This window comes from Stomoxys calcitrans, chromosome 2 (assembly GCF_963082655.1).
Source record: "Stomoxys calcitrans chromosome 2, idStoCalc2.1, whole genome shotgun sequence".
NCBI lineage: Eukaryota > Metazoa > Arthropoda > Insecta > Diptera > Muscidae > Stomoxys > Stomoxys calcitrans.
The window spans coordinates 213,692,405-213,710,631 of record NC_081553.1 but is presented as its reverse complement, the minus strand read 5'-3'; the positions used below and the strand labels follow the sequence as shown (position 1 = coordinate 213,710,631).

Below are 18,227 nucleotides of genomic sequence, written 5' to 3'. Positions count from 1 at the left end.
AAAGAAAGTACCAAATGGTAACAATTTTGGTACCAAAATGAATGAATTTTTAATAGATCATTTAGTCACCAATCATATATTTCCTAATTGTATCATGCAAAATTTCATAACTATCGCTCCATCTGAACAGGCAGTACAAAATGGTACAAATTTTGGTACCAAAATGTGCGAATTGTGAATAGATCATTTAGCCACCCATCTTAAATTTTTAGTTGCACTTACATGCCAAACAACAGACCTCAAGATCCATCTGTACAGAAAGTACAAAATGGTACAAATTTTTGTACCAAAATGTAGAAATTTAGAATAGATCATTTATTTCTTAGTTGTACCTTCATTCCAAATATCGGACCTCTAGTTCCATCTTTAAAGAAAGTTCTAAAATTTTTTCTTTTCCACCTCTTCTTTTTGCACCAAATGTCTTTTAAGTCAAATTTCAAAATTCTACCTCTATCCATCCGCACGTACTAAGTACACTCATTGGTACTTTTTTTAGTACCTAAGTGTACAAATTTCCTAAAACTCTTATTGTAAGGTTGCCATAGTGTACCTAAGTTCCCAAATTCAGAGCTCTAGTTCAATTTACAAGGAAAGTACCATAAAGAACCGATTTTGGTACTAAACATAATATTTCTACCACTTCCGGACGATTTTCCAAATTTTTTTTCAAGACTTATGTTTTCGAGACACTCTTTAATTTGAGCCCAAGAATACTCTCCTAGCTCTATCCGTTCGCCCTGGGCAAATAGTACCCATTTTCGTACTATTTGCTACTATTTTTAATACGTTACTGTACGAATATCACCAAACCCGGCCTTATCCCGCGCCTCTGACCTAAGACTAATATTCGTTCAAAATTTCTTAATTAGAGCTTTATTGCTTAAGTCTCTTGGCTATTTATCCTTAATCCTCGTTTAGAGAAATGTTTTCTCAACTTGTCAAACATGCATTTGGCGGGTTTAACTTTTGAACTTTTCAACGGAAATTGCACAAGTGCCACATTCAACGTTTGATACGTTTGAATATTTCACGGTATGTACGATACACCAACAAGGCTACCTATTTGCAGAAAGTTTGTGAATTTCGTGTAATTGATTTAACATAAGTCCCAACTATGTTTACTTAAAAATGGAAATGGTTAAAGAAATAATACACAGCGAGTAAAAGACAGAATTTCAGGAATGGAAAAACGCAATAGGCATGCAAAACTCTATGCCGACAAATAGGCATCTTGGCGTTTGTTAAGATGTATAGCTGTTCCATGCGATGGTATTGCAAAATTGCCAAACATTGAATGAAGATTCCATTAAGGAACAGAGATCAAACTTCTCACATATCAATAAAAACTGTCCGATTCATGTTTGAGCTCAATGATGAGGGACCTTCTTTCTATAGCAGAGTCCGAACGCAGCGTAACACCTATTGGGGAGAAATTTTTTTATGACTGCTATACCTTTTTTTTACCTTCCTCCATAGAATGGGGTTATACTCATTTCGTCATGCCGTTGGAACACCAAGAAAATTTGATCTGCGATATCGTTCGATAACGTAACTATACAGTATCGATATAGTTTGATGATAGATGGAAATATAGAAAGACGGACAGAGAAAAGGGTCGGGTGATTTACGAATTCATTTACCACGCGAAAAATATCCTCTTGGAAGCATTCCAAGAAATGAGGAAACCTAGACGGATTTTAGCTTTGAGACGCTCGAGCTACATTCTGCTACGCACTTCCCTGGCTGCTTGGAGGGGGTCGGTGGGTCGATGAACCCGGATGGTATCGATGTGCCTCTCATAAAACATTGTGCCGAGTCACCGTCCTTGGTTAAGGACATGATATCGGAGGGAAGATAGTCTACGTACTGACGGGATGGTGGGGGTTTAGGGTGGTTTTTATACTGAAGGCGGAGAAACCTATTCATTCTCTATCCCCATGAACTATAGGCCCATCAGTTTCTCATCTTTCATTTTGAAGAATCTGGAGAGACTGATTGACACATGTATTAGGAACCATCTGGTATGCGGCTATCGGCATGCGTAAGAGTTGGATGGTTAACAGTGTGACAGTGGTTGGCTACTTCGAGACCGTATAATTAACGTATGACTGGCAGAGGGCTCGATAAGGAATATTGTGACCAGAGTATCTCCGCAAGGTGGGGTTTTATCCCCTCCTAGGGGGTTCTTGATTGTCAATGGGATTCTGAGTTCTTTCGAGAGGGAGAGGTTGTTTCCTCGGCGAATGACGTCGTCACCATTGTGGGTTGACCTTTCCTCTCTGGAATAAAAGGTACAGAGTACTGCGGCAGTGATGATCTTCCCCGAGAGAGGCGCTGAATACTATTCTCAAATACCTTTGCACCCGTATGCTGTGTGTGTGGCAGTGAAGAGGCATAATACTGAGGAAGTCAGGTACATAATGGCGACTGCCAAAATTTGGGAATTTTTCTACTCTGATGCCGGATAGAGATGAGGCGTGGTAGTATGCTCTATGCGGCTCGACTTATTATTTACCAGGGGATTCCTTCCCTGATGCGGTCCTGAAAGCATAGGAGATGATGTAGATGGGAAAGCGGCGGTCTGACCAGACTCTCATGAAGATCGGTATAAGACTGAGGAAGTCAGTTACACAATGGAGCCTAACAAACTTTGGTCATTCTTCTATTCTGATGACGGATAGAGATGAGGCGTGGTAGTATGCTCTATGCGGCTCGACTTATTATTTATCAGGGGATTCCTTCCCTGATTATTATTTACCAGGGGATTCCTTCCCCATCTACATCATCTCCTGAAAGCATGGGAGATGATGTAAATGGGGCAGCGGCGGTCTGACCAGACTCTCATGACATAAGTGGACACTCAGGCAGCGCTGAAGGCTCTGACGTGTCGGGCCATGTCAGGTCAAAACTGATTGGAAGATGCAAAGAGCTTCTACGAATGAACCATTGGATAGGCTGTCAGGCTCCACTGCTTCCCGGGGCCTCAAAATGTGACGGGGAACGAAACGGCCGACGAACTGACCAGAAATGAATCGCAGAACGTGCCTTTTTTTACCCACCAACGTAGGATGGGGGTATAGTAGTCTAGTCATTCTGTTTGTAACACCTCGAAATATTCATCTAAGACCCCATTAAGTATATATATTCTTGATCGTCTCGACATTCTGAGTCGATCAAGCAATGTCCATCCGTCCGTTTGTCTGTCGAAATCACGATAGCGGTTGAACGCGTAAAGCTAGGTGCTTGCAATTTTCCACAGATACTTATTATTAGTGCAAGTCGTTGGCGATTTCAAATGGGCCATATCGGTTCAGATTAACATATAGCTCCCATATAAACCGATCTCCCGATTTGACTTCTTGAGCCCCTGGAAGCCGTAATTTTTTCCGATTTGTCTGAAATTTTGCACGCAGTGTTCTGTTATGACTTTCAACAACTGTGCCTAGTACGGTCCGAATCGGTCTATGACCTGATATATCGCCCATATAACCCGATCTTCCGATTTGACTTCTTGAGCCGTTACAAGCCACAATGTTTGTCCGATTTGGCTGAAATTTTGCACGTGATGTTCTGTTATGACTTTCAACAACTATGCTAAGTACGGTCCAAATCGGTGTAAAACCTGATATAGCTTCCATGTAGCGCAGAGGTTAGCATGTCCGCCTATGATGCTGTACGCCTGGGTTCGAATCCTGGCGAGACCAACAGAAAATATTTTCAGCGGTGGTTTTCCCTTCCTAATTCTGTCACCATTTGTGAGGTACTATGCCATGTTAAAACTTCTCTTCAAAGAGGTGTCGCATTGCGGGACGCCGTTTGGACTCGGCTATAGAAAAGAGGCTCTCCATCATTGAACTTAAACTTGAATACTCATTGATATGTGAGAAGTTTGGCCCTGTTCCTTAGTGGAATGTTCATGGGCAAAATTTTTTATTTGTTGGATATCATATAAATGTAGCCAGCATTTGTAAGAAGATAACCACCGCTGCTGTTTTTTCTAATGTTCACGTCAGGATTTGAACCCAGGCATTCGACGTCATTTGCGGACATACTAACCTCTACGCCACGGTGGCCTCCAATTAATGCTTATACAAATATTTTAAAATCCATAGGATTTGTTTTATTACGAACTCCCATCAAACTTTTATTATTTTCTGCCTATAAGAAAAACCGCGCAAATCCATGGGAGTGCGGTCAATCCGAACTGAGCACGCTTTTTCTTTTTATAATTCCCCAAGTTGACATTTTTTCAAAACATGGATACACGTGTTTCCTATTTATATTTTCTTTTCGCAATCTGCTCAGTTTTTCTTGTGATTTTGAAAAAATTTTTTCATTATGTATTTTTCCTGGTTCTGAAGAATTTTTTACTAAACTTTAGTTAATTGTAACTGGAAGGTAGTATGAAGTAAATTCGCATTCCACTTAATTGCTGAGTATTTATACAAATACACATATAATGAAGTGGCAACTGTATTTTCTCTATAACCTCCAACCTTTGGCTCCATGCCTCGTTGTGTTGGAAAAAAAAAAGTGGCTAAACTGCATCATACACCAAGTAAAAGTCGTCTGTTTGCTGATGCATTTCAAAGTCTTCTTATGACCATTTTTGGACAAGGATGTGGCAGCAGCAGCAGCACCAACAACTATTCATTTCTTAGAGTAACACACGCACATGCATCGTACTAAGTCCTCTTTCATGTGCCATGTAAGAACCATAGCTGATGTCTAAGTGAGCTCTTGCCTGCCGACCAAGAAGATTCTGTGAAACCAAGTAAAGTTTCTTTTGGTGCGATTGCTTGCTTGCATTGTAAACTAAAGTGAGCGTTTTTATCATGCATGCTGTTTTTTTTTTTGGTTCTTGTAATTCGAAAAAAAAAAAAAAGAACAACAACTAAAACTAGTTTTTCCAGCATTTTTAAGTGGACATATAACTCCTGCGGTACACCAAAAACATGTTTTCTGTAACAAAACAAAACAAAAAGTCAACTGCCATGAACGAAGGCGCGACCACCAAAATGGACAACGTTGGGTTTCTTTAAAGACAGAAACAGGAACAGCCTCATAGACACAACAACAATGGCAGCAACGAAAAGACTAACAACAAAAACATGGTCAGCAGGAACTTGACCAGTGTTGGGACATTACATGATCAAAGTTGGCTGGCCTAGACTAAACTAAAACCTAGTCTACAATAGTTCATATACAAAGCCAGTGGAGCATAGCAGCCATAATACAGTCATTGTCATATTTAACTAACCTTTAGAGGGATAAGAGGAAAGGAAGTGGTGAAGTGATATATCCAGGAAGATTTACAAAGAAGGACGATGATAGCTAAAATGATTTTGGGTTAGTCTAAGACTAGGAAAGGTTAGTTTTAGAATACTTTCTCTAAGAAAATAGTAGTATTAGTACACTTTCCCATAGAAAAGGGTAGTTTTAGTACTACCCTTACCCTTAGGAAAGAGTAGTTTTATTGCCCTTACCCTCAGGAAACTGCAGTACCCTTTCCCTTAGGAATAAGAAGTTTTAGTAAACTTTTCTTTAAGAAAGGGTAGTTTTAGTACCCTTTTCCTTAGGAAAGGGTAGTTTTAATACCATCAACCTTAGGAAAGGGTAGTTTTAATACCATCAACCTTAGGAAAGGGTAGTTTTAGTACCATTTCCTTTAGAAAAATTCAGTTTTAGTACTCTTTCCCTTTAGAAAGGGTAGTTTTAGTAGCCTTTTCCTAGGGAAATCTTAGTTTTAGTACCCTTTCCCTTAAGAAAGGGTTGTTTAAGTATCCTTTCCCTTTGGAAAGGGTTGCAATAATACCATTTCCCTTAGGAAAGCGTATACGTTATCCCCAAGGAATGGTAGTTTTAGTACCTCTTCCTTAGGAAATGTTAGTTTTTGTATCTATGCCTCAGGAAAAGTTAGTTTTAGTACCCTTTCCCTTAAGAAAGGGCTGTTTAAGTATCCTTTCCGCTTCCTTAGGAAAGGGTAGTTTTAGTACCATCAACCTTAGGAAAGGGTAGTTTTAGTACCATTTCCTTTAGAAAAATGTAGTTTTAGTACTCTTTCCCTTTAGATAGGGTAGTTTTAGTAGCCTTTTCCTAAGGAAAGTACCCTTTAGTTTTAGTACCCTTTCCCTTAAGAAAGGGTTGTTAAGTATCCTTTCTCTTTGGAAAGGGTTGCAATAGTACCATTTTCCTCAGGGAAGTGTAGCTTCAATACGTTATCCCTAAGGAATGGTAGTTTTAGTACCTCTTCCTTAGGAAATGTTAGTTTTTGTATCTATGCCTCAGGAAAAGTTAGTTTTAGTACCCTTTCCCTTAGGAGGGCACTAAGACCCCTTCCCATAGGAAAGTGTAGTTTTAGTACCTTTTTCCTTAGAAAAGTGTGGTTTTAGTTTCCTTTAGCTTAGGAAAGTGAAGGGTTGTTTTATTATCCATTTTTAAAGACAAGAATTGGGGAGTTTCTTACTCTATTCAGAGGAAAGAATAGCGAAGTCTTGTTCTACATACCAAATTTTTTTCAAACCAGCAAAAATTAATGCTACTAGGAACCGAACGCGGACGATCGAGAGACCGCTTTGCATGAGAGCTATATCAGGTTATAGACTGATTTGGACCGTATTTAGCAAAGTTGTTGGAAGTCATAACCGAACACCGCAAAGTTTCAGCCATACCGGCCAAAATTGCGGCTTGTAAGAGCACAAGAAGTCAAATCGGGAGATCGGTTTAAATGAGAGCTCTATCAGGTAATAGACCAATTCGGACCGTACCAGGCAGAGTTGTTGGAAGTCATAACAGAACACTACATGCAAAATTTCAATCAAATCGTATTAAAATGGATGCTTCTAAGGGCTCAAGAAGTCAAATCCGGGGATCGGTTTATATGGGGGCTATATCTGTATATAGACCGATTCGGATCATACTTGGCATGGCTGTTGAAAGTCATAACACAAGACTTTGTTTCAAATTTCAGCCAATTCGGATGAAAATTGAGGCTTCTAAGGGCTCAAGAAGTCAAATCCGGGGATCGGTTTATATGGGGGCTATATCTGTATATAGACCGATTCGGATCATACTTGGCATGGGTGTTGGAAGTCATAACACAAGCCTTTGTTTCAAATTTCAGCCAAATCTGATGAAAATGGAGGCTTCTAATGGCTCAAGAAGTCAAATCCGGGGATCGGTTTATATGGGGGCTATATCTGTTTATAGACCGATTCGGATCATATTTGGCATGGATGTTGGAAGTCACAACTCAAGTCTTTGTTCCAAATTTCAGCCAATTCGGATGAAAATGGAGGCTTATAAGGGCTCAAGAAGTCAAATCTGGGGATCGGTTTATATGGGGGCTATATCTGTTTAAATACCGATTCGGATGATACTTGGCATGGATGTTGAAAGTCATAACACAAGTCTTTGTTTCAAATTTCAGCCAATTCGGATGAAAATTGAGGCTTCTAAGGTCTCAAGAAGTCAAATCCGGGGATCGGTTTATATGGGGGCTATATCGGTTTATAGACCGATCCGGATCATACTTGGCATGGATGTTGAAAGTCATAACACAAGTCTTTGTTTCAAATTTCAGCCAACTCAAATGAAAATTAAGGCTTCTAAGGTCTCAAGAAGTCAAATCCGGGGATCGGTTTATATGAGGCTACATCTGTTTATAGACCGATTCGGATCATACTTGGCATGGATGTTAAAAGTCGCAACACAAGTCTTTGTTTCAAATTTCAGCCAATTCGGATGAAAACTGAGGCTTCTAAGGGCTCAAGAAGTCAAATCCGGGGATCGATTTATATGGGGGCTGTATCTGTATATAGACCGATTCGTATCATACTTGGCATGGATATTGAAATTCACAACTCAAGTCTTTTTTCCAAATTTCAGCTAAATCGGATGAAAATTGAGGCTTCTAAGGGCTCAAGAAGTCAAATCCGGGGATAGGTTTATATGGGGGCTATGGGAACGGACGAACGGACATGGCTAGATCAACTCAGAATGTCGAGACGATCCAGGCTATATATACTTTAAGGGGTCGCACATCAATATATCGAGGTGTTACAAACGGAAGGACTAGATTAGTATACCCCCATCCTATGGTGGTGGGTATAATGATGTTAGATAAGTCTAACACAGACTTTATACAGCCACAAGAGACTTGGAACTTATTATAGCCTTAGATTTATAGGGAGAACAAGAAGAAGTATAAATCAAAGTATATCCGCCACGCCAGGAAGTCAGTCTGCCGAACATGTCTTGTATTCAATTGTTGATAAATAATGTCGAGTTTGGTTTAGAATTCTTTTCTCGATTTTTCACCATTTTCCTCAGAGCTTTGAAGAATTGCACTGTGTAAGATTTTTGTTTAGATTTTTTAGGTTTAGAAATGTCTTCTATAGTCTTGCTCTCATCTTGACTAATTGTGTCTTACCCCTCTTGCCATATCAACCAGATTGTTGAAGCCACACAGAAACTCCTAAGAGACATAAAAGCCAAAATACATGATTTCCTGATTTCATTCATGATTGCTTTTTGAATGTTTTTGGCCAAGCAGCAGCAGCAGGAGTTGCCGCTGCCTCCAAATAGGGTAGCAGACTTAGCATCAACAACCAAGTTTGTGAGCATTATTCGATTATTTCATGTTTTGTTTTTTTTTTTTTGGGTTTGTTTCGTTTTTGGTTTCTTTTTCACTCACTGTTGCTTTTATGGTCTCTAATTTTTGTTGTTGTTGCCCATTTAAGGTAGTCCTCTAAAAGTTATGACCACAGTTTTGTCTGGCTGGCTGGTCATCTTAAAGTTTTTATGGCCATTCCAATATTTATGGCCAAGTTTTATGCCTGCACAATGGCCATTTGTTAGTCCATATGACTGTTGCTAAGTGCAATTTTTTTGTTGTTGTTTTCTTTTCAAAGAGTTTTTCCTGTTAGCTTAAGTTTTGAAGGTGAAAAAGTCTTTCAAAGAGAGTTGCCATATGAAATAAATTTCGAAATTGAATGCGGGTCAAGTTCGGCTGTGCCGAATTTTGGATACCAACCACCATGGATTCTGATAAAAATTTGGAAATTTACTAATTTTGCCCATGAAAATTCCTCTAAGGAACAGGGGCAAACTTCTCATAGATCAATGAGTGCAAGTTTAGGCTCAATGATAAGTGGCCTCCTTTAAATAGCCGAGACCGAAAGGGCAAGCCGCAGTGCGACACCTCTTTGGAGAGAAATTTTACATGGCATAGTACCTCACAAATGGGGGGAGGGGAAAACCACCGCTGAATATTTTTCTGATGGTCTCGCCAGGATTCGAACCCAGGCGTTCGGCGTCATAGGCGGACATGCTTACCTTATTTTCTGTTTAGGGAGGGGAAAACCACCGCTGAAAATTTTTCTGATGGTCTCGCCAGAATTCGAACCCAGGCGTTCAGCGTCATAGGCGGACATGCTAAGCTCTGCGCTACGGTGGCCATCATTTTACCATTTATTTATCTGTCCTCTCACCCATTTCCTGTTTATGGAGGGGAAAACCACCGCAGAAAACTTTTCTGATGGTCTCGCCAGGATTTGAACCCAGGCGTTCAGCGTCATAGGCGGACAAGCTAACCTCTGCGCTAGGGTGGCCATCATTTTACCATTTATTTATCTATCCTCTCACCCATTTCTGGTTTAAACTCATTGGCAACTCTTTTTATACCCTCCACCATAAGATGGGTGGTATACTAATTTCGTCATTCTGTTTGTAACTACTCGAAATATTCGTCTGAGACCCCATAAAGTATATATATTCTTGATCGTCGCGACATTTTATGTCGATCTAACCATGTCCGTCCGTCTGTCCGTCCGTCCGTCTGTCTGTCGAAAGCACGCTAACTTCCGAAGGAGTAAAGCTAGCCGCTTGAAATTTTGCACAAATACTTCTTATTAGTGTAGGTCGGTTGGTATTGTAAATGGGCCATATCGGTCCATGTTTTGATATAGCTGCCATATAAACCGATCTTGGGTCTTGACTTCTTGAGCTTCTAGAGTGCGCAATTCTTATCCGATTGGAATGAAATTTTGCACGACGTGATTTGTTATGATATCCAACATCTGTGCCAAGTATGGTTCAAATCGGTTCATAACCTCATATAGTTGCCATATAAATCGATCTTGGGTCTTGACTTCTTCAGCCTCTAGCGTGCGCAATTCTTATCCGATCAGAATGAAACTTTGCACGACGTGTTTTGTTATGATATCCAACAACTGTGCCAAGTATGGTTTAAATCGGTCCATAACCTGATATAGCTGCCATATAAACCGATCTTGGGTCTTGACTTCTTGAGCCTCTAGAGGGCACAATTCTTATCCGATTGGAATGGAATTTCGCACGAAGTATTTCGTCATGATATCCAACAACTGTGCCAAGTATGGTTTAAATCGGTCCATAACCTGATATAGCTGCCATATAAACCGATCTTGGGTCTTGACTTCTTGAGCCTCTAGAGGGCACAATTCTTATCCGATTGGAATGGAATTTCGCACGAAGTATTTCGTCATGATATCCAACAACTGTGCCAAGTATGGTTCAAATCGGTTCATAACCTGATATAGCTGTCATATAAACAGATCTGGGGATTTGACTTCTTGAGCTTCTAAAGGGCGCAATTCCTATCCGATTTGGCTGAAATTTTGCATGACGTATTTTATTTTTACTTTCAACAACTGTGTCAAATAAGGTTCAAATCGGTTCATAACCTGATATAGCTGCCATATAAACCGATCTGGGATCTTGACTTCTTGACCCCTAGAGGTCGCAATTATTATCCGATATGCCTGAAATTTTGTACGACGTATCCTCTCATGACCATCAACAAACGTGTTTATTATGTTCTGAATCGGTCTATAGCCCGATACAGATCCCATATAAATCGTTCTCTCTATTTTACTTCGTGAGCCCCAATGGGCGCAATTCTTATACGAATTGGCTGAAATTTTACACAGGTCCCCAACATATAATTTAATTGTGGTCCGAACCGGACCATATCTCGATATTGTTTTAATAGCATAGCAACTCTTTTCTTATATCCTTTTTAGCCTAAGAAGAGATGCCGGGAAAACAACTCGACAAATGCGATCCATGGTGGAGGGTATATAAGATTCGGCCCGGCCGAACTTAGCACGCTTTTACTTGTTCAAGTTAAATGCTTCTAAAAACTTGGATTTAAAAATTTTTGAAACCAATGAAACCATTCCAAAAGGCTTAAATTCCAAATCGATTTTTCCTCTTCAAAAGGATTTTTCAATTAGATTTTCTGGCGTAGCACATTTTTGCCGAGCCAAGCGGCCAAGCCGCTTAATCGCAAGAAAAGTCTTTTCAAAGGGTCGCCTTCTATTCATACCAAGAAGTTGCCATTAAACCAAAATGGGAAACTTTTAAAATGATATAACGCAAATTTATGACACTTTTTAGTATCGCTTGAAACTGAATAACACCATCAACTAAGAAGAAAAGAAAAAGTCTTGAATGCTTAAGTGGTGACAATGCCAAAACGACAAAAAGTTCTTGGCGAGTTTATAAACCTAACCCGCTAAATGGCAAGAAGAAAGTTTCAAGGTAAAACACAAAGATGAGATGTCTTCTGCCACCAACATCAGCATGAGCATCAGCACAGCATCATTATTATCATCGTCAGCATCATTGTTGCCTATTCGTTGGGCCTATAACAAAAGGCCTTTGTTTATGCCATTGTAGTTGCTAAGAAAGAAAAAGGACATAATTTTTATTGCCTAGTTTGAGTCACAAACACACACACACACAAAGTGACATGGAAATGAGTGCGAAGATTGGTTTCACCTCCACTCTTTCACTCTTTGCAACAACCAACAGAAAACCCCTAACATTGCCCTCTGGACCCTAAACCAAATTATTTTAAATTGAAATTTATAAGAAGATATTTGCGTAGCTCTAATAATGTGATGGTGAGATATATAGGCCATTTAATTCTATTAGAAATCTCCCCCGAAATTCATGCCAAAAATCGAATTCTTTTGTCTGTTCAATGGTTGGCGATAAAGTTTTACAAATTGACTCGAAAGGGGTCGCTTGGTTGGCTGGTTAATTTATTCAAATGTTTGTTGCTAGCAAAACTATTGAACGAAACTTCTTGAAAATGTCAAAGGACATCATGAATGGCGTTCATAATCATGCTGTCCATTTGGGGGGACAAATTGTGGCATAAACTTTTATTTGTACTTTGTGTTTACCAAAAACTTAAACTTAGTTAAGTAGGAAAAAGGTTTTCGGAAAAAAGGTAGCAACATTAATGGAAAGAAAGAAAAATCTTTTCCAAAATATAATTCGATGTTTAGTGTGAAAGTGGATATTAGAATCTTTTTGGGGATCGGGGATCTATTTAAGGATTTTAGAATCTTTTTGGGTAAAAAAACTTGGAAAAATGTTAATTCGGCAGAGCCCTCCTGGGATTCGAACCTGGGCACACGGAGCAACTGCGAGACCCATTGCCGATGTCTAGCGTTCGAACCCATCAATACAATTTCCAAAAGATGCACAAAACCAAGTGTATGCCTTGGGAGTAGTGTAATTGTGGAGACAAAAAATCTGCCATTACACAAAGACATGCACTGGGAGAGGAACAGCTTACGTCTCTGGGAAAGGCCTCAGAGTACCTACTAGCACCGCTGCTATGTCTGCTATGGATGGTATTGGTATGTCCCTGAGACTGACGGACAAATCTGAGTGTCATTAAGACAGCCTGAAATGAAAAGTATTTAGGTGGCCATACTGTCGGCCCTGCAGGTCACCGTAGCCCAGAGGTTAGCATGTCCGCCTATGACTCTGAACGCCTGCGTTCGAATTCTGGCGAGACCATCAGAAAAATTTTTCACCGGTGGTTTTCCCCTCCTAATGCTGGCAACATTTGTGAGATACTATGCCATGTAAAACTTCTCTCCAAAGAGGCGTCGCACTGCGGCACGCCGTTCGAACTCGCCTATTAAAAGAAGACCCCCTATCATTGAACTTAAACTTGAATCGGACTGCACTCATTGAAATGTGAGAAATTTGCCCCTGTTCCTTAGTGGAATGTTCATGGGCAACATTTTGCAATACTGTCGGCCCTCAAGGCCTTGCAGTTAAGGATAGTAAGGGGTCAGAATGTTAAACATTGCGCTGGAAATGAGAACGCGGGCAAAAACGCCATGAAGAGCTCATACAGGGCGATCAAACCAGTCGCCAGTCTTGCATACGTGCCAATTGTCCAATATGTACCTTCACACCTACACTTCTTTTCTCGTAAGGGTATCACAATGGGTCAAACTGACCTCCGAGTTAACCTACCTTTATGGCTGGCTAGCATTTAACCTAAACCTGACCTTAACCTATCTGCGATGTTTGAAGTCGTAACAATCTACCTTCTAGAATAATTTTACAACCATTTGGGTAAGCTGCCCTCAAAGGTCGTGGAGGAGACACTGATGATGTAGTATATCCAAATAATGCGGTAACATAATAAGGACTCCAACTTATTACAAAACAAAAAGAACAACACTATGTTTGATATGCTGACTTCAACAGTGATTGTTGGTGAGGTGGAAATACGTAAGGGTGACTTGGGGATGTGGAAAACCAAGCAACGGTCGGCTTTGACTTGACAAAATCCAGGCTTATGTTGGTCTTCCTTCATTTCAAATGTGAACACAAACCTCCCCGCGGGGTGACCTTTAACGGATGTTAAAGGTAGGTAAAATGTGCTACGAGTTCACCTATAGAACGATAACCAGTAAGGAAGGGCAAAAGTCGGGCGGTGCCGACTGATAATACCCTACACCTATCCTATAAGTACAATGTGGGAGCTACAACCAGTTCTGAAGAAATTTTGATGGACCTCGGAGAGCAAATATGTTCAAACTGTAATAATTTCGGTTGACAAATGACACCATTATGGCAAATGAACATAATCTGACGAACATAAATGGGGGAGCTAAATCTAATTTTGAGCCGATTTCGAGCAAAGTTTTCATATAATGTGATAGTCGTCGAGGAAAGCATTGTGAAAAATTTTGGTAGAATTGGTCAAACAATGCGCTTGCAGTGACTCTTGCGGTGAAAATCTGGCCATATATATATATATATATATATATATATATATATATATATATATATATATATATATATATATATATATATATATATATATATATATATATATATATATATATATATATATATATATATATATATATATATATATATATATATATATATATATATATATATATATATATATATATATATATATATATATATATATATATATATATATATATATATATATATGCTATATATATGTATATATGACGGCTATATCTAAATCTGTTCGCTGTATCTAAATCATTGCACGAGGTTTTGGGAAGATTGATCAATAAATGCGCTTGCAGTGCCTCTAGGAGTGAAAATCGGGCGATATATATATATGAAAGCTATATCTAAATCTGAACCGATTTCTATGAAATTCACTGGTAATGTCAAGAGTCATAAGAAAATCCTTCCTGTCAAATTTCGAGAGAATCGGTTAGCAAATGACCATTTTCATTCATTATTACTGAAAATCGGACGAACGAATATGGGAGCTGTATCCAAATCTGAACCGATTTTTTCCAATTTCAATAGGCTTCTTCCCTAGGCCGAAAAACATGCCTGCACAATATTTTAAGACGATCGGATGAAAAACGCGATCTGTACTTTGTACACAAATTAACATGGACAGACGGACAATCAGACGGACAAAGCTTAATCGAATCAGAAAGCGATTCTGAGTCGATTGGTATGCTTATCAATGGGTCTATCTCTCTTCCTTCTGGGTGTTACAAACAAATGCACTAAATTATGTACCACACTAGTGGTGTAGGGTAAAAAAACATAGATTGGGGCGTCGGGTTAGTAGCTCATCACCAGGAAAACTATAAGAACGAAGAAGAAAAAAAAAGGATCCCCCCCATGTTGACGGCCTCCGAAAACATTTTGAGCTACACACTGGCGGATGTATTGGAGAAGTACTAGGCAGACATTACTGTCATGCAGTAAGTGCGATGGCTCGTGAAAGGCTCCCCAACAACACCGAGTGGTAACTCCCTATATTATAGCTGGCAAGAGACGAGGCATGAATTTGGCTGTGGATTAGTGGTTAGTCGGAGACTTAAACACCTTTTCTCCAGCTTTACTCCGGTGGATGAGAGGCTAGCCACAATCCGCATAAAAGCCAAATTCTTCAACGAGCAGACCAAGACGAGCAGACCAAGACGAGCAGACCATGACGAGCAGACCAAGGATATTTTCTTCGAGCGACTAGAGAGAGAATATGACCGCTGCCCCGCTCACGATATTAAAATTGTTTTGGGAGATTTCAATGCGAAGATAGGGAAGGAAGACATCTTTGGTCCAACAGTCGGAAAGTTTAGCCTCCACGAGACAACGTCTAGTAATGAGTTGAGGCTAATAGATTTCGCCGCGGCAAAAAACAAGATAGTGAGTAGCAGCAGATTTCAAAATAAAAAAAATATTCACAAAGCCACATGGCTGTCACCCGATCAAAACACGAGGAACCAAATTGATCACGTTTTGATAGATGAAAAGCATTCATCCAGCGTGTTATATGTACGATCGATTGTGGAGCGAATATAGATTCGGATCATTACCTTGTTGATCCTTGATACTACCCATGTTGTTATATGACTCTAAGGCATGGGTACTTGTGAAAGCAGACGAGGCAGTGCTTGGAGCGTTTGAGAGAAAGATTCTTCGTAAAATATATGGACCAGTTGGCGTTAATGGAGAATATAGGCGACGTGTGAACCACGAGCTGTATGACGACGATTGCACAGTTACCCGTCTCAAAATACAACGGTTGCGTTGGCTAGGTCATGTTGCCAGAATGGATGAAGAAGCTGCAGCAATGAAGTCTTTTCAAGGCAAACACGGTGGTACACACAAACCGGGAAGACCAAAAAAATGGAAATATCAAGTGGTGAGAGACACTTCGAAACTTGGTGACAGAGATTTTAGAATAAGCCCAGAAGATTAAGGCGCATGGAACGCTATTCTACGTTCGGCTAATGACACAAATGTTCTGTCATAGTCAATTAAAGTAAAGGCAAGTAAGCACTTAAAGATAAAGTTCGTAAATTCAGCCATTGAACACAAACTTCAAACCTTCACCAACAGATTCTTGAGAAATATATCAAAAGACCTGGTGGCCAAGAGTAGAAATCACTCAACGAACTCAGATACTTAGCAGCTGACACACAGACATGAAGATTCCACATAGACAGCCTTAGTTCCCGAGGGAATTTGCTGATTAATAATACCCCAAGATAAGTGAATTTAAAAATTTTAACATGAATTTTTTTTTCAAAATTTAAGTTTAAAATGCAAAAAATTGCTCTTTCTTTACATCCAGGCAAAAGGCAATCAGTGAATAGCTCACAGCACCCCACACTATGTACAAAACGTCAATTGTATGTTTTTTTCCGCTTCAAAGATTAATGAACACAAAAAAGGCGGAAAATTCTTCTAATGAAGGTAATTAGTCAAATCTTGGCAAGCGCCAAGTTTTTTTGCGTTCTGAATTACTGACTGGCCTTATGTCCGACAGTTTCTCATCTGCATTTTGCATGTCTGTTATCGTAGGAAAACGTCAACGCTATTTAATGATAGCCATATTATTGGAAATATACTCTGATGCAAAACTAAAATTGAAAAAAATAACTACCATCAATCCCATGATAATAAGCCTTGCTTTTGTTTTCTCGCTCAGCGGCGTCAGTTGGCCATTATGGGGCAGGCATCTCTTGGCGTATTGCTCTAGCAGCCAAATGGAATCAGGAATGTCTATGGCCGGAAAACGTGGGCAACACTTGAGATAACGCAACTGTTAAGTACAAAAACAAAAACAAAAGCACAGAAACAGAATGAAGTAAAATGCCATCGCCATCACAACCATCCATCCTTCAAGAGAGATAAAAAAAGAACTAGAAACAAGCTCAAATAAAATAAGCATTTAATGCGATTTCCAACTTTAAGTTCAATTAAACAAATCATTTAAAGTCGTTTGATATGTGTGCTTAAGATATATGATTACAGTAGTCGGCAGGAATATTAGAACACAAATGAAAATTTGCCCATGAACATTCCATTAAGGAACGGGGGCAAGCTCAAGGATGAGGGACCTCATTTTTAAAGCCGAGTCCAAACTGCATCCTTCAGTGCGACAGCTCTATATAGAAGTACCTCACAAATGTCGCCAGCATTAGGAGGGTATATCCACAACTGATACATTTTTTTAATTTTCTCTCTAGGATTCGAACCCAGATATTCAGCGACATAGGTGGAACAGCTATTAGAAGACGCTAAGATTGAATTTTATTACTCTGGAAAATTTTGACAAAAATAAATTTCTATAGAAAATTTTATCAAAATCTTATTTTTATACAAAATTTTGTCAAAATTTTTTATACCCACCACCATAGGATGGGGGTATTCTAATCTAGTCATTCCGTTTGTAACACCTCGAAATATTAATCTGCGGCCCCATAAAGTACATATATACTGGATCGTCTCGATATTCTGAGTCGAACTAGCCATGTCCGTCCGTCTGTTGAAATCACAATAGCGGCCATGCGGGTTCAGATTTGGATATAGCCCCCATATAAACCGATACCCGGATTTGTCTACTTGACGCATAAGAAGCCTCAACTTTCATCTGATTTGGCTGAAATTGGTGATAAAAACTCGTGTAATGACTTTCAACGTCCATGCCAAGTATGATCCGAATCGGTCTATAAGCAGATATAGCCCGCAGATAAACCGATCCCCGGATTTGACTTCTTGAAGCCTCCATTTTCATCTGATTTAACTGAAATTTCGAACAAAGTCTTGAGTTATGACTTTTAACATCCATGCTAAGTATGATCCGAATCGGTTTATATACAGATATAGCCCCCATATAAACCGATCCCCGGATTTGTCTTCTTGGGCCCTTAGAAGCCTCCATTTTCATCTGATTTGGCTGAAATTTGGAACAGAGACTTGTGTTACGACTTTCAACACCCATGCCAAGTATGATCCGAATCGGTCTATAAGCAGATATAGCCTCCATATAAACCGATCCCCGGATTTGACTTCTTGAGCCCTTAGAAGCCTCCATTTTCATCTGATTTGGCTGAAATTTTAAATAAGGATTT

At 39.5% G+C, this 18,227-nt stretch overlaps 1 protein-coding gene across 1 annotated transcript in view; it reads right to left on the bottom strand.

The window, feature by feature from the left end:
• Positions 1 to 18,227, bottom strand: part of LOC106092597 (extracellular sulfatase SULF-1 homolog) — a 134,046-nt gene that overhangs the window by 56,312 nt on the left and 59,507 nt on the right. The window lies entirely within an intron of this gene.